Here is a 17,824-nt window from a genome sequence, read left to right on the forward strand (position 1 = left end):
TTGTTTAGTAAGGTTTCCTTTTAAAACATACATAGGGTCTAAGTCAAAAGGTTCGGATGAAGTGGTAGCTCCTTTAAATATAGAAATGATATAAAATAAAGATAGGAAGAAAGCACAAGACTGGAATTTCATCTTTTCCCTTTTTTTTTTGCTTAAATAAATAAATCTCTGATTGCATCCCAAGAGATTATGAATGATTAAGAATGCGTTTATTTTTTGTTTTAGAAAAATTAGTTTTGATTCAAGTGCTATGACTCTTCAATAACTAGGGCTAATGCAAGTTATATGTTTGTCTCGAGTCCTGTTATTGGCTTTTAGAGTTGTTTTAGGAATGATAATTAGCTAGTTGTAATTACAAAGGGACAAATCGTTAACATCATGAGAAAAATATATACTCCTACTTAACTACAATTAAATGGTAAAAATTTATAAGAAAAAAAGATAATCATTACTCGTGTATTTATTGATATGGTTTATACTCATATTGGATATATTACATAGTTTTATTCATGTTAAAGTTTAAACAAAACCAATGCATACATAAAATGTCTGCTTAATCAAAATTAGTTGGCCCCCTCAATTTTACTCACTTTATATGACACTATTATAATTTGGTGAATCAATCATCTTTTTCTTTGGTGTCCGGGTAAACTTGCGTGCACCTCAACTAATTTTACGGGAGACCTGTCACTTCCCACCAGCAACGTATCATGTAACTCTACTCACCAAGACTTGAATAGACGGGAAGAAATCACCTAATCTGGTGCTTTTGCCTCCGCTAAGAATTGAACATGAGATCTCATGGTTCTGAGTTCTCACTTACTTGATTGACAACTAGGGCATACCCTTGAGTGTCAATCATCTTTTTCTTTAACCATAATTTTTTTTTTCATTTTTTAAAGATTTTTTTAATTAGAAAAAGTTGTACGAAATTTTTAATAGCACTTTTAATCTAATTTCTAATTATGTACACAAAATTCTTTTAAAAAGATTGATAAATCAAATATCAGAATTAACACCTAAAGTTAATAATGTAGTCACCAGTAGGGGTATTCATGGTTGGTTGGATCAGTTTTTTCCTAAAAAGAAATCAAACCAAGTAAGTCAATTTTTCAAATATTGGAATCGAACCAAACCAATTAAGTTGAGTTTTTATTAATTCGGTTTTTGTCAGTTTTTTGGTTTTTTCTTTTATTTATCGGGTTCTTCTTAAATATGAGACATACACTATCAAACACATATTCCGGCGATTATATTTTCAATGTAACACTATCAAATCAATTGTTCTTTGAGAAATCTATCATTTACCAAGATATATTGATGATAATTTAATCAAATAGTAATGAATAATTTAAGGACTCAATTAAAAATAGATAATTTTTAACACGAAATAGATTATTGTACTTAGCAAAAGAAAACTATCAATCAAATTAGAATGTAAAGGCAAAAAACTAGATTATTATAATAGTAAAGAACTAGATTGAAAGTGCAATTGATTAATATGTACCATTTATTAAAAACTTTGTATAAAAATATACATATATAGGTTGCATCGAAGCTCTTATTGATATTTCACCCTTTTTGGCATATGCCTGCGCTCCTCTCTGCCTTTGTTGCTTCGAGATGCAGGGATCTGAATGATGCAGCAAGTAACAGGAATAATTAATTTTCTTACACTTCTTTTTCTTTCCCGAGCCAAGTGATAATCTGTCATTTGTGATTTTGAAGTTGTGACTGATTTTAGAACGTATATAAAAGGCATATGATAGACATTAGCTTACAATGATTCTACCCTAGTTGAGCTAAATATAAAAAATTTGTGTGTAGCCTTTAGATCTCTACTACAATCAAATGCTAAATATTTATGTAACAGTTATAAATTATGATAGAATACCAAGAAGTGATTGATAGTTAGGTGTTTCACATTCTAGATTTGTTAAGGTTTTATATTAGTATTCAAGTAATACCTAAATTGCTCAAGAGAAATTTCTCTAACTGGATTAAAATTCTTTTCCTTTTGATATATAGCTTGATGAATTATATTGCCACACCCGTGGGGCTAGATTAAACGTTTTACTTATATTATAAGTTCTATGGATTAGAAGTTTAGATTAGTTTCAGTGTCATGCTAATTGATAGTTATCAAAATATTTTCTTATTACACTTACAAATACTAAATATTTTTCGCTAACTTATAAGATTTGATAAAATATCTCGTACATTAATTTCAAAAAAATGCATTTTTAAGAAGAAAAAAACCCACCTACTTTATGTAGGCATTTTGGTCTATTAATATTTTACTTGTTATCTTCCCACTTCTATAAAAGTAATAAATTATTGATGAAATATTGAAAGTTGTTCTTGGACAAAATGAGGTATGATAAATAGTGCTGGTAAACAAACAAACTAGGAGATGGTGTTATATAGTTTGTGATATTGGAGTAATTATTTAAATAGTTATTTTGGGCATTTCCTTCCTATTCTCTTCATCTATTCTCTAACAGATGAATGAGAAATCTAAGCGATTAAGTCGGAAGATTGTAAAGATCATGCACATACGAAGAGTTAGTAATTTACATCATTAAAAATTCTTTCCGACATAGTTTGTAGCTCGCTATATATGGTATTTAGATATTTTGCTAAAATTACGTTTGAAATATTCAGTTTTTGTATAAATTTTAAGAATGGAATTTCCAAAAAGAAAAATATAATTAGTTCATTTTTTGGAAAAAATTCCATCAATGAAACATTTTTTTTACAAATACTAAAATTTTTAAGCTCAATTTTCGCAAAAACTTAAACAACTAACACCTTATTGGTTTAGCTATCTGTATTCAAAAATAAAAACAAAATAAATTCAGAAATGTAGAAGAATAGAAATTAATTCGAGCCCACTGAATTCACAGTGTTTGCTTAAGGAACTTAATCCCCTCCTAGTACCCGAAGTTTAGGTTATTTCCTCCCAGGATAGAACGGATTACGCTCACTGATGTAGCGGTACTTCAAACCCGAGTGACCAACGAACTCAAAGATCGGTAACAAATCATACTTACTGCTTTCTTTATGTTAAAAACAATGCAGAAGGAAGAAGGAGAAATCAGAATTTTTGTAAGCAAAATCTGTATGAAAGATCATGTATTTATAGCCAAAAAGTTGGATAGTACCGAAGAGTTGCAACTCTTCATTTAAAGGTTGCAACTCAAAATGACTGTTTTATAAAATAATCATTTACACAAACATTTAAAATTCTAACGAGAAATTCAAAACAAAGGAAAAACAATTTACCGTTACAAAAACGGCTAATTTGAATTACAATAATATTATGTTAATATTAATATTACCAAATAAATTTGGTCCAAAAAATTAATCAATCAATCAGATCATTTGACTAAATCCAAATCATCCGAATACGAATCTGAATCTAGCGAGCGAGTGACGACAACGACGACGCGAGGCTTGCCTTCTTCTCTAACTCTTTAAGAGTTAGAAGAAATGCAATAGTATATATACTCATCAACACTCTTTTCCTCCTCCAATATGGGACAATGTTCCTTTGTCAAAGAGGGAAATTCAAAAATTTTATTTTTCCTTCTATTTCCCATTCACTCTATTTTAAGTTATAATAAGCATAAACCCAACAATTCCCCATATGAATGGAGAATGACTAAATTACGGAAATATGCATGAAAAACTGTGTGATTTACAAGCAAGGATTAATTGTATCTGGATAAGTAGGTTTGCCTTTGAACTTTCCTTAGTGAACTTATGCCGTATATACTCGGTCAATTGTTAAATTTGATATCTTTGAACCGTCGAACTTTGGTACATACCTAGACAACCATAAGTCATACAATCAACCCTTAACCGTCTTTGGTTCTCATTGTTGTGTTCGTTTCATCCATGAACACTGTCTAATTTCATAAGTGCATTGATAACTGGCCATGCAAAATTTTTCTTAAAGCGGCTAACACTTCACACTTACATAGGTGATTCCTAAACGTGTCATCTCGTAGATACACTTTTTGACATACCCCGTATCAAATTTAGAAACCATTAAAAAGTCTTAATATTTTATCCTTGGTATTCAACATTGCCTCATCACGAGAATGGACCAAAATTTTAGTTGATAATGTTGAACCGTTATTAATGACTTTGTTTGATCTCCTTGAACCTAGATCTTGGGATCTCCAGTCTTCTAGGTAGAGTTACCGCCGCAATGACTTGTCATCTGCCATAATCCCATTCCCCTCGATGATTTTTCAATTACCTCTCTAGTTAGGCCTTTCGTAAGTAGATCCGACACATTATCGCTTGACTTTACGTAGTCAATCGTGATAATTCCCTTAGAGAGTAATTGCCTAACGATTTTATGTCTTCATCGTATAAGACAGGATTTACCGTTATACATAATGCTCACAACTCTTCCAATTGCCGCTTGACTAGCGCAACATATACATATGGGTGTCAATGGTTTGGGCCAAAATAGAATATCTTCCGAGTAATTTTGAAGCCATTCAGCTTCTTCACTCGCTTTATCTAAGGCTACGAACTCAGCCTCCATTGTAGAGCAGGCAATACAAGTTTATTTGGACGAATTCCAAGATATCGCTCCTCTATCAATAGTAAATGCATATCCACTTGTGGAACTAGAATCAGTTGAACTGGTGATCCGATTTGCATCACAGTATCCTTCAATCACCATATGATATTTACTGTAGTGCAAAACAAAGTGTTGGGTATGTTTTAAATATCCCAAAACTCGTTTCATCGCCATCCAATGAAATTGACATGGATTACTCGTGTATCGATTCAATTTACGTATAGCACAAGCTATATCTGGTCAAGTGCAATTCATGATATACATTAAAAATCCCAACACACGAGTATAATCCAATTGTGATATGCTTTGGCTTTTGTTCTTTATAAGTGCAAGATTCACGTCAATTGGAGTTTTTATAACTTAGTGCTTGAATTTATCAAGTACTGTTTATATGTACTAGGAGTGTGACAATGCCAAACCTTTTGGCGTGTGATGACCAGATAGGTCACCTAGAGTTTTAAACCTTAATTCTATGTTTTGAAGCCTCCAATTTTCTTTAAATATTCCTCGATTTGCGTGCACAATCCGGGTAATTTTTTCGAAAGGCTTTTATGTTAAAAATTGAGAAAATATGAAATTTTGCCTTAAAATCCATTTAAATTGATTTCGGTCAATGTATTGAGCAAACGGATCCAAATCCATATTTTGACGGTCCCGGTGGGTCCGTATCGTGATTTGGAATTTGGGCGTATGCCCGAAACAAAATTCAGAAGTCCCTAGCTCGAGTTATCATTTTTTCTCGAAAAATTGAAGTTTAAAGGTTTAATGAATTTAAAGATTTGACGAATGTTTGACTTTGTCGATACCAGGGCTGTATTTTTGTTCCGGAACTTGGTATATGTAATGACCCGACTTGTCGTTTTAAGAATTAGCACCTTGTTCTGTGTCTTAAGGTCTCGATAAGTTTCGTAATATATATTATGACCCACAGGAGTGGTCGAATTGGATTTACTGAATATTCAAAATTTAATTAAAAGAAAAATTCTTATTTAGAAGCTTTAATGGAAAGAGTTAGTCAGAGAGTTGACTTTTTAGCAAACGGCCCCGGAATGAAATTTTGATGATGTGAATAATTTTGTATGATGATTTCGGACTTAGGCGTATGTTCGGGCTTGGATTTGGAAGTCCGTAGGACAATTCGACGCATTTTGGCGAAAGTTGAAAAATAGAAAATTTTTGGAAAATGCTACCGAAGGGTGAATTTTTAATAACGAGGTAGGATTTCGATTCCAGAGATGGGAATAGTTCCATTACGTCAATTATGACTTGTGTGCAAAATTTGAAGTCATTCCAAATTGATTTGATACGTTTCAGCGCAAAATATAGAAGTTGGAAGATTTGAAAACTTATAATTCGATTCGATGCGCGATTCGTAATTTCAACGTTGTTTGACGTGGTTTGAAACCTCGTTTAAGTTTATATTATATTTTAGGACATGTTGGTATATTTGGTTGAGGTCCCGGGGGCCTCGGGAGAGTTTCGAATGGTTAAACGGATCAAATTGGACTGGAACTGTTGGAAATCTGCCACCGGTGTCATCGCATCTGCGATGAAATTGATCGCAAATGCGCCATTGCAGATGCAAGATTGAGGTCGCAGAATCGAAAGGAAAAGGCTTGTGCAGTGGTCACAGATGCGAAAAATATCCCGCACATGCATGATCGTAGAAGCGGGCAGAGAAGGCGCAGAACCGGAAGGGCATCACAGGTGCGCATGAGGCATCGCAGAAGCAGAAAAACTTCCGCAAATGCGATGGTCGACTGGCCAGTGCACTTCCGCTGAAGAGAGTTTTTACTCGCAAAAGCGGCTTCGCAGGTGCGACTAAAATGTCCGCAGGTGCGAAACTAGGCAGAAACATAAGGATTGAACTTGGTCATTTTTGGCATTTCGTTTTGGAATTTCTGGAGCTCGGATTTGGGCGATTCTGGAGGGATTCTTCACAAGCTTGTTTGGGGTAAGTGTTCTATATCCTAAATTGATTATATTTCATGAATCTATGGTTATATTCATCATTTAACTCGGATTTAAATGGAGGAAATCAAGATTTTTGTAAAATCTTCCAAAAACGAAAATTTTAGATTTTGAAGTCGAGTTGTTATTGGAATTCGATAATATTGGTATGGTTGAACTCGTATCTGAATGGGTGTTCGGATTTCATGTAAATTATGTCGGGTTCCGAGGGGCGGGCGCGACGTTGACTTTTGTTGACTTTTTGGAATAATTTTTTAAGTCGGCGTATTATTATCCGAAATTATTTCCGATGAATTTTAATGAAGTTATATAATTAATTTGGATAGATTTGAATGGTTTGGAGGTCAATTCAAACAAGAAGGCGATTTTGAAATAGCGGCATAACTTCAAAAAAAAGTAAGAGTCTTGCTTAACCTCGAGTGGGGGAATTACCCCTTAGACATCGAGTCTTATGTGACATTTGTGAAATGTGAAAAGCTATTTACGTAAGGTAACGAGTACGTACTCAGGCTTATATGTGCAAATTTTATTGGATTAAAGTATTAGACATTATTGTGGAGTAAATTGGGTAATTGTAGACATTTATTAAATCATCTATTTGCCATGCCTAAATCCTTGTTGTTGAATTTGTTTTTATATAACAATTTGATGTGATTGTTACTTGAACTATTTATGAAATTTCGTGAGTATTGTTGGCTTAATATTTCTTGGAAATTTATTTCAATATGAATTTTTCGTATGCAAATAATTAATTAAGAAAGTTTAAAAAGAAGTGTTAATATAATTATCTAAATTTGGATTAATGAATGCTTTGCTTTATGCTGAGTAATTTCTATCTATGTTGATAGTTTTGGGGTGTTATACACATTGTGTGGAGCCTTCGACTATTTGTTGTGAAATTAATTGATTTGGTTGCATCTTTGGAATTTTAGTTGTAGCCATTGAGCAAATTGTGATATGAATTGATTTTGTTATGTTGCCGTAATAATTTTTCGTGTAAATTATTTTGTTGTGTGAGTTATTATTTTGAGGAGATAAGGGTGGCATTTCACCGTTGATATTATGTGGGTATAAGGGTGGTATTTCACTGTTGTTGTGTTTGTTGGAATATTGTCTGGGCTGAGCGATAAGGGCGGTTATAGGAGCGATAAGGGTGGCAATAGGAGCGATAAGGGTGGCTATTAATATTGTCAGGGCGGAGGGATAAGGGTGGCTATAGGAGAGATAAGGGTGACTATTGTCAGGGATGATATATGATGATGTGGAGTTGTGGTGTTGACAATTTTCATGTGGTGTTGTGATTTTCTTGTGTTTATTTTTATACCTTGTGCAATTTGTCTTGTTGTTGGTAAATTGATAACAATCTGATTTATGTTAAAATTGAGAGCATGTGGCTATTGCCAGGCGGATTATAAAGTGAAATATGGGCACGAGGTGTCGTAAGTAAATAATGAGGAAATTGGCACGTGAATTGTCCGTGCAATTGTGATATGAAATGTGGGCACGAGGTGTTGTGATTATATGATAATGATATTTGGCACGTGAATTGTCCGTGCAATTATGATAGAAATGAGGGCACGATGTGCCGGGAAAAATATGATGATTTAATTATGGGCACGAGGTGTCGTGGAAATATGAAAGAGGGTTGAGACCCGTGTTTATGAAAAATATGAAAATGGGCTGAGACCCGTGGTTGAATGATTATGAAATGAAGTGTCACATGGTGACTTTTTAATTGAAAGTATTATATTCAAAAATATTTATTTGGAAGGACTTTAATTTAGAAAATATTATTTGAAAGAATTGTATTTGAAAGATATTTATTTGAGAAAATTATATTTGAAGAGATTTAGTGAAAGAAGTTTTTGTTCGAAAGATGTTTATTTGAGGAAATTATATTTGAAAAAGAACTTTATTCGTAAGAATTATAGGTGAAAGATATTTAATTGAAGAACTTGATTTATCTGGGTGTAATTGTATTTATCAGTTGTTGAGCGATATTAATGGTGATTTTATTGTCTTACTGTGCATATCATCAGTTGTTTTATGTTGCCTTTATTGTTATTTGCTTTCTATTATTTTGTATATTATATTGCACATGCTATTAGACTAGTGAGTATCTTGACTGTACCTCGTCTCTACTCCACCGAGGTTAGTCTTGATACTTACTGGGTACCGACCGTGGTGTACTCATACTACACTTCTGCACATTTTTGTGCAGAGCCATGTATTGAAGATATCAGACTTGAGCAGAGTTAAAGCGGGATCGTAAGGATTCAAGGTAGAGCTGCTTGGTCGTCGCAGTCCCTTTGAGTCTTTTTATTTTATTGTACTGTTAATTTTAAATCAAACAATATTGTATATTCGGTCCTCGTGATCATTCCATGTATTCAGTTAGAGTTCGTTACTCAGTACTACCAGTCTTGGGAGGTTGTCTATTCATATTTATTTCGCAGCTAGTTTTGATTACTTATTTAACTCAAAAAATGGCTTCAAAATGTAATGAAAATCGGCTTACCTAGTCTTAGAGACTAGGTGCCATCAATACGCCTGTGGTGAAATTTTGGGTCGTGACAGTATATGACCATTACTATATTTATGACTTGTCTGCAAAATTTGGTAAAAATCGGAGTTGGTTTGACGTGATTCAGACTTCAAGTTGTTAAAATGGAAGTTCTAAAGTTTCATTGAAAGTTTCATTTGATTTGGTGTCTGATTCGTAGTTCTAGGCATTATTTTGGAGTTTTGATCGCGCGAACGAGTTCGTATGATATTTTTGGACTTGTGTACACGTTTGGTTTGGAACCCCGAGGGCTCGGGTGAGTTTCAGAGAGGCTACAGAAGGGTTTTGGACTTAGGATCATAGCTGGTGTTCTACTATTTATGGTACAGGCCTCAAACTTCCTGTTAGGGTCGCATTTACGAGCTATTTCCTCGCATTTGCGAAAAATAGCTGGGCACCAACGGTTCGCAATTGTGAAGTGGGTCGGGGGAAGCAATGTTCGCTTTTGCAATCAAAATGATCACAATTGCGAGGAGTTCAAGTTCGCAAATGCGAGCAAACCATCGCAATTGCGATGACAGTAGAGGTGTGAGACTTTCGCATTTGCATAGGGTTTTTCGCATTTGCGGGGTTCGCAATTGCGACATCTACGCCTGGACTTAAGCTCAGTTCGACAAGATTTTTCTCATTCTTTCAAACTTTCAAACCTATAAACCCTAGAGGCGATTTTTCCAAGAACTTTTCTTCCCTAATTCATTGGTAAGTGATTCTAACCTATTTTCTTTCAATTACCCAATACATTTCATAAGATTTCAACCTATAATCTAGGATTTTCATGGTAGAAATTGGGAATTTGAGTGGAATTGGGATTTTTGTAAAATTGAAATTTATACCTCAAATTGAGGTCGGATTTCGAAACAAATTACATAACCGGGCTATGGGTGAATGGATAATCGGATTTTGGTCTGAATTTCGGGTGTGGACCAAGCGAGCCTGGGAGTTGACTTTTGTTGACTTTTTCAATAATGACCTAAATTGAATATTTTGCATTCGTGGGTAGTTCCTAAAGCTTATTTTGAATCGTTTGGCTGATAATTTGCTTGATTTGGTTGTCTTGGAGGCTTGTTCGCAGGCAAAGCCGTGGTTGAGCTTTGAGTTGATTTTTGGAGCGAGGTAAGTGTTGAGTTTAACCTGAGTTTAACCTTGATTTGAGGGAATTAGGAACCCTCGGACTATGTGCTATGTGAAATTCATGTGTTGCGCCGTATATGCGAGGTGATGAGTGCTTATACGCTGCCGAATTACTTGTTTCCCTGATCTTTCGCTTTTCCTTAATTGTTTTCTTCCATGTATTAATTGCTGTGTGCTTTAAATGCCTTCCTTGATTTATTTGCTACTTGTTAATCATTGTCCCTCGTGTTAAAATGTTAGACCTTCCCATACTTTCATGACTCGATGCTAATTGCCTTAATTGACTTACTAGAACCTTTAATTGTCATTTACTAGACTTGTCTTGTCGTACAATATTACATATGTGAATTCCCACGTTTGCACGAGATTTTCTTTCTGATTTTGCTTTATATTCATCAATTGTAGAGATTCCTGTGATTTGAGTTATTGATTGTTTGTGCACATTGAATATTCGGTACTGATATGGTGGGATCGTGTTGCACGCCGCAATATATGAAACAAGGGTGGATTGATATGGTGTATTAAGGGTGAATTTGTACTGACATGGTAGAATCGAGTTGCACGCTGCAACAAGTGAAGTAAGGGTGGATTCATACAATGAAATAAGAGTGAATTGTGATATTGATTCTATTATATGGTGGGATCGGGTTGCGCGCCGCAACATATATTTATTTATGATTGTGATATTGTTACGGTGGAGTAAGGGAGGATTGTGTTGTACGGTGGGATCGGATTGCACACCGCAACAATCTATGTGTTTCTATTTCCTTGAGTTGTGTTGGTTTCGATATTTTCCATATGACACTGTAAGGATTGGTAATTCTGATCGATATTGGTTATTCTTCGAGGATTTAGCAATTATCTTCAGTTAACTGCTTTATTTCGTTATGTATTTTCCTTTCCAATTTTTATTTGATATTGCGTACAGGTTATAGTGTAAGTGACCTGCCTTAGCCTCGTCACTACTTCGCCGAGGTTAGGCTCGGCATTTACAAAGTACATGGGGTCGGTTGTACTCATACTACACTCTACACTTCTTGTGTAGATTTTGGAGTCGGTCCCATCGACGGATATTAGCTTGCTCGGGTTGACTAGTTGCGGGAGACTTGAGGTATAGCTGCTCAGCGTTCGCAGCTCCTAGAGCCCCTTTCCCTTTTTATTAGCTGGGTATTTTCCCTCAGACAACTTATGTTTTATTCAAACCCTTATTTATACTATTGTAGTAGCTCGTGCACTTGTGACACCGGGTCCAGGATTGTATTAAATATTTCAATTGTTATGGCTTCCACATTTTTACTTTGGATTATTACAGCTAGTTCAGTTTCTTTCTTATTATTTAATCTGAATTGTTGAAAATGGATGAATGGTTCTAACGTTGGCTTGCTTAGCAAGTAAAATGTTAGGCGTCATCACGATCCCGAAGATGGGAATTCCGGGTCATGACAAGGCATCTTATGGATCTTAATACCAAAGGTTAAATCGGCTACTCCCAAGTCTTTCATATCAAACTTGCTAGTTAGCATACGCTTAGTCGCATTTATGCAAGCAATGTCATTACTCATTATTAGCATTTCATCCACATATATGCAAACAATGACTATGTGATTTGAAATATTTTTTATGTACACACATTTATCACATTCATTTATCTTAAAACCATTTGACAATACTGTTTGGTCAAATTTTGCATGCCATTATTTGGGTGCTTGTTTTAGTCCGTAAAGGGACTTAACAAGTCTACATACCTTCATTTCTTTGCCTAGAACCACAAAACCTTCAGGTTATTCCATGTAATTTCTTCCTCCAATTCTCCATTTAAGAAGGTTGTCTTAATGTCTATTTGATGGATTTCAAAACCATACACCGCACCTAATGGTACTAATGTTCGTATAGACGTAATTCTTGTAACAGGAGAGTATGTATCAAAATAGTCAAGGTCTTCTCGTTGTCTATACCTTTTGACAAAAAGTCTTGCCTTATATTTGTCAATAGTTCCATCATCTTTTATTTTCATCTTAAAAATCTATTTAGCCCCCAATGGTTTATTGTCGGGAGGAAGATCAACCAATTTTCATGTATGGTTGTTTAGTATAGATTCTATTTCACTTTGACTACTTCTTTCCAAAATAATGACTCCGAAGAAGACATTGCTTCTTTAAATGTTCGAGGCTTATTCCAATAAGAAAGTCACAAAATCTGGTCCAAATGAAGTAGACGCTCTTTGACGTTTACTACGTCTTGGATCCTCCTGATTAGACGTACTTTCTTTTGTTTCTTCCCGTGGTCATTTAGATTCTTCACCAATTGACTCACATTCCTTTTTATACGAATGGATATATATTTTCGAAAAATTCAGTATTATCTAATTCTATAACCGTATTATTATGAATGTTGGAATCTTCTGATTTATGAACGAGAAATCAATATGCTTTATTATTGGTTGCATATCCTATGAAAACACAATCAACAGTTTTCGGTCCTATCTTTACCTTTTTGGGTTTAGGAACTTGCACTTTTGCTAAACACCCCCACACTTTAAAATAATTCAAGTTGGGCTTCTTTCCTTTCCATCTTTCATATGGAATGGATTGTGTTTTTCTATGGGGTACTCGGTTTAGTATCCGGTTAGCCATAAGAATGACTTCCCCCCACAAGTTCTGTGGAAAACCAGAAGTTATCAACAAAGCATTCATCATCTCCTTTAATGATCGATTCTTTCTTTCTGCAATCCCATTGGATTGGGGCGTGTAAGGGCCGTTATTTGATGAATAATTCCATATTCTAAACATATTTCTTCAAAAGTAGATTCGTATTCATCACCCCTATCACTTCTTAACATTTTGATTTTCTTATTAAGTTGCGTTTCAATTTCATTTTTGTATTGCTTGAATGTATCTATTATTTCATATTTACTACTAAGTAAGTAAACATAGCAATATCGAGTATTGACGTCAATAAAAGTTATGAAATACTTCTTTTCACTGTAAGATGATATTGACTTCATGTCGCAAATATCTGTGTTAATTAAGTCTAAAGGATTTGAACTCCTGTCAACTAACTTATAAAGATGTTTAACATACTTAAATTCCACACGTATTTGACATTTTGATTTATCGCATTCAAACTTATATGTTGTTTGAGTGTAATATAAGAAAGAAAAGAAAGACTTTTGAAGAAAGAGGGTAAGACTTTTCTTTTTTACTGGGTTCATGTACAGAGGCAGAGCCACATGCACCCAAGGGGTGTTAATCGACACCTCTTTGTCAGAAAATTACATTGTTTAACTCGATAATTTTTTAAAAAATAAGTATGTATACTATATAATGACACCCCTTGACTTTTTGGTAAGTTTATTTCTTTAAATTTTGACCCCCTTAATGAAATTCCTGGCTCCGCCACTGTTTATGTATATTTTTTTACTTCTGATTAAATTTGAGATTCTTGGGTTTTGGTTATAAGAATTTGTCTTGCTTGATTCATGTGTTAGTGTTCTTCTTTTACACGTGGGGTTTAATAATTGGGTTAGTCCTACTTCTTGACTAACAATGACAAAAGACCTTCGTATCAGTGCCTTTTATTGAGAGATCACTCTCATCTATATAATGGATAACAAAATTTTCAAGAATATCTTGCCATCAAATGTGATCGTAGGTAAGTCACTTGCACAATAATCTTCATAGTCTGTACCAGTGACATACATACGATCTGAAACCAAAAGGAATCTTTTCACCTTACTTTCTGAACGTGTGTCTACATGGTATATGTACTTCTACTTATACAAACAAAGGGGAAAGACAAAGGACAAAGACCCATAAGCCCATAACTAATTCTGTACAAAAATAAGAAAAAAAGGACAAAGACCCATAACCAACTATATTTTATACAACTAGACAATTATATGTACTATGTCTTGATATTGCTTCTGTTTGCTCAATATTTGAGACATCTTTTGTGAGAGCTCTGTTAACACGATCACACTGATCATGGCAAGAAAGAAAAATATTCTGGTCCTATTAAATTCAAATCCTGAGTTTGTCTCTCTGTATGCTGGGGAGATTATGTCGGGATCTGTTGATCAATCTGATGGATCACCCATCTGGATCAATCTGATGTATCTATGTGTAGTAATTCAAAGCACTATTTAGAGCTAATAGAGCTTGTTGGAAAAGGCAATTTGGACTATCTTGCCATTGGGCATATGTCACAAGGAAAAAGATGTTTATCTGTTGATGAAAGAGATATATTCTTTATATTCTTCATTGCATGATAAGGTAAGTGCCCCAATCTTAAATGCCAAAGTTTGTTGGAATTCATAGAATCAGAAACTGCAGTTTTATTCATTTTCAAACTTTCATTAGATGGAAAAATTCCTCTTACAGATGTTTGAATAGACTCTGGGACAGAACTACACGATTGAACAAAAGACTTTGAGTTGGCTGCACTACAAGTTTTTACATGATTTTTAGGGAAAGGAAAGAAAGGCTTATTGGACACTCTAGACTTAGTTGAATCAACTTCGAGCACATAGAGACCAGCAAAAGCTTCACCAAGCACCATTTGCCTCTTCAGAGAAGGGGCCTGTACAAGACATTCAGATTTAGTAAACAAAACATTAGAATTTAGCTGCTTGCACAATTGGTTAACATACAAAAGATTATGGTTGAAAGAAGGAATATAAAGAACATTATGCAACTCAAGTTCAGGTGAAATTAATACACTTCCTAAACTATAGACTTTGACTTTATAAGAATTTGGTAGTGTAACTTGAATAGGGAAAGGGAGTTGTTTGAAATTGTTTAGAAGTGTTTTATCATGAGTCATATGTTGTGAGGCTCCTGAATTAATTATCCAAAACTTGGATGTGATAGTTGTAAAACAGGAAATAAAGGTGTGAAAAGCAGTACATTTACCCACAAAGTTGGCACTTGCATTAGCATCAGAACCTGAAGTACTTATGTTTCCAGCCTGCACAAATTGTATCATCTGAATCAGCTGCTCACACTATTCATTTGTGAACCCCTGTGGATTCATTAGGCTAGGTGCAACACCTCGAGTGATAACTGCTCCTCTTCCTGATGTTTCACCTTCCTCAATCACTGCTGCATTAGCCTGAACATTTTCAAAGTTTCTCTTCGGCTTAGTGAACTTGAAAGACGGTAGGTACCCAACCAGTTTATAACATTTCTCTTTCTGGTGTCCCTGCTTCTTACAGTAAGAGCAGAAGTTATTTTTCCTTGCTTCAGTGTTACTGTTATAATTTCCACCCTTGTACTCGCTATTAGTTTTTTGTGCATTAACATTGAAAGCACTAGGCTCAACTGACACATGGTGACCAGAGTGTACCTCTCTTTGAGACTCTTCATGTAAAATGATTGAATAAGCTTGTGCCGTGGAAGGAAGGGGCTTCATCATGAGGATGTTTCCCCTTACTCCAGAATATCCCTCATTGAGCCCTATCAAGAACTGGATTAGCTTTTGATCTTTATTCATTTTGTGATTGTGAGTTTTTGCTCCACAGTTGCACTCACACCCACAAGCCATGAAGGTATTAAGAATTTTCATTTGATCCTAGATTCTTTTGAGCTTGGTAAAGTATGCCGCAACATCATTTGTTCCTTGCAAAATGTTGTTAAGTTCTCTTTGCAGCTGGAATAACTTTGCACCATCAGCTTAGCCATTTCTTTGTTCTAGCTCAACCCAAAGTTCTTCAGCTGTTTGAGAGTAAATGACACTTTCTGCTATATCATTGCTTAAGGAGTTTAACATCCACGTAATGACCATGTCATTGCATCTTCTCCATTGTGCAAAAAGAGGTGAGTTCTCAACTGGTTTTTGACATGAACCATTGATGAATCCTAGTTTGTTTTTAGCAGAAAGAGAGATTAATACCCCCCTTCTCCAATTTTCATAACTGGTTCCATCGAAACTGACATTAATAAGGCTCTTTCCAGGAGAATCAGAAGAGTTGAGAAAATATGGATGAGTTCCATCCACCAAATTTGAAGCTACTATTGTGGTATTCCCAACAGCAGCATTAAGGATAGTCCCGGGTGTGACTTCTTCATATGAAATACCAGATTCTGAAGCAACAACCATAACAAGGAAATGATAGAACAGAAAGATGAAGGAGAAAAAACAACAACAAAGGATAGAGAAATAAGATCTCTAAATTAGAGCACCTGCTCTGATACCATGAAAGCAAAAGGAATCTTTTCACCTTACTTTTTGAACGTGTGTATACATGGTATATGTACTTCTACTTATACAAACAAAGGGGAAAGACAAAGAGACAAAGACCCATAAGCCTATAACCAATTATGTACAAAAATAAGAAAAAAAAAGGACAAAGACCCATAACCAACTATATTTTATACAATTAGACAATTATATGTACTATGTCTTGATATTGCTTCTGCTTGCTCAATATTTGAGGCATCTTTTGTGATAGCTCTATTAACACGATCACACTGATCATGGCAAGAAAGAAAAAATATTGTGGTCCTATTAAGTTCAAATTTTGAGTTTGTCTCTCTGTATGCTGGGGAGATTATGTCGGGATCTGTTGATCAATCTGATGGATCGCCCATCTGGATGATAAGCAAATGAACAAGTGATATGTGCCCCCTTGTGCTTCTTACCCCAACCTCAGATTGTGTTATTCACACATACAAGGAGAGTGACCTGTACTAGGTACTAGTTTCAAGTCATGTCTATGATCTTAGTTAAAGGTAAAACAACAAATATTTGTTCTGTTGTCTTTGAAAAATGTTCAGGATTAGGGGTCAATCAACAACATTGTGCTTCTTACCTGGCTCTCTTTGCTATGTTTATTATCATGCATTCAGAGGCGGTTGCAGAACTTTCTTGGCTCGAATTCGAAATTCTACCATATCTTATTTAATTTACTGTATTTGAAATTTATTATTTGTACTTATTTAGTAAATTTACTTTTAACACATAATCTAAGTCAAAAGGATGAAGCTCTAACTCCTTCACTAGATCCGCCAAAATTAAGAAACTAGATAAATAATCAACATCAAGCGCAAAATATATAATCCTACTTAACTACAATTAAACGATAAAAAATTATACAAATAAAAAAAAACCATTTGTATTTAGTCATTTTGGATATTTGACATGCTTTTTATTTGCAGCCGATATTTGAAAAAAACTAATAGATACATAAAAATTGTTTTTATATATACTTTTATTACTTAATAACAATTAATTACCTTGTTTGTTTTACTCACTTTATATAGTACTATTAAAAATATATTTTTCTTTGACCACGATTTTTTAAAATTTTAAAAATATTTTAATTATAAAGAGTTGTACTCCCTCCGTTTCAGATTTAGCAGTAACGTTTTCTTTTTGTTTGATCTCAAAAGAACTTAATTTTCTAAATTTAGAAATAATTTAATTTAAATTAACTTCTTAATGAAAATTTTTATCGCCACACAAATATTATGATATGTTGATGATCATAAATTTCAAAAGTCTTTGCTTATTCAAACTTTATCGCATAAACTATAAGAAGTAATTTTTAGTAGTACTATTCA

This window comes from Nicotiana tabacum, chromosome 19 (assembly GCF_000715075.1).
Source record: "Nicotiana tabacum cultivar K326 chromosome 19, ASM71507v2, whole genome shotgun sequence".
NCBI lineage: Eukaryota > Viridiplantae > Streptophyta > Magnoliopsida > Solanales > Solanaceae > Nicotiana > Nicotiana tabacum.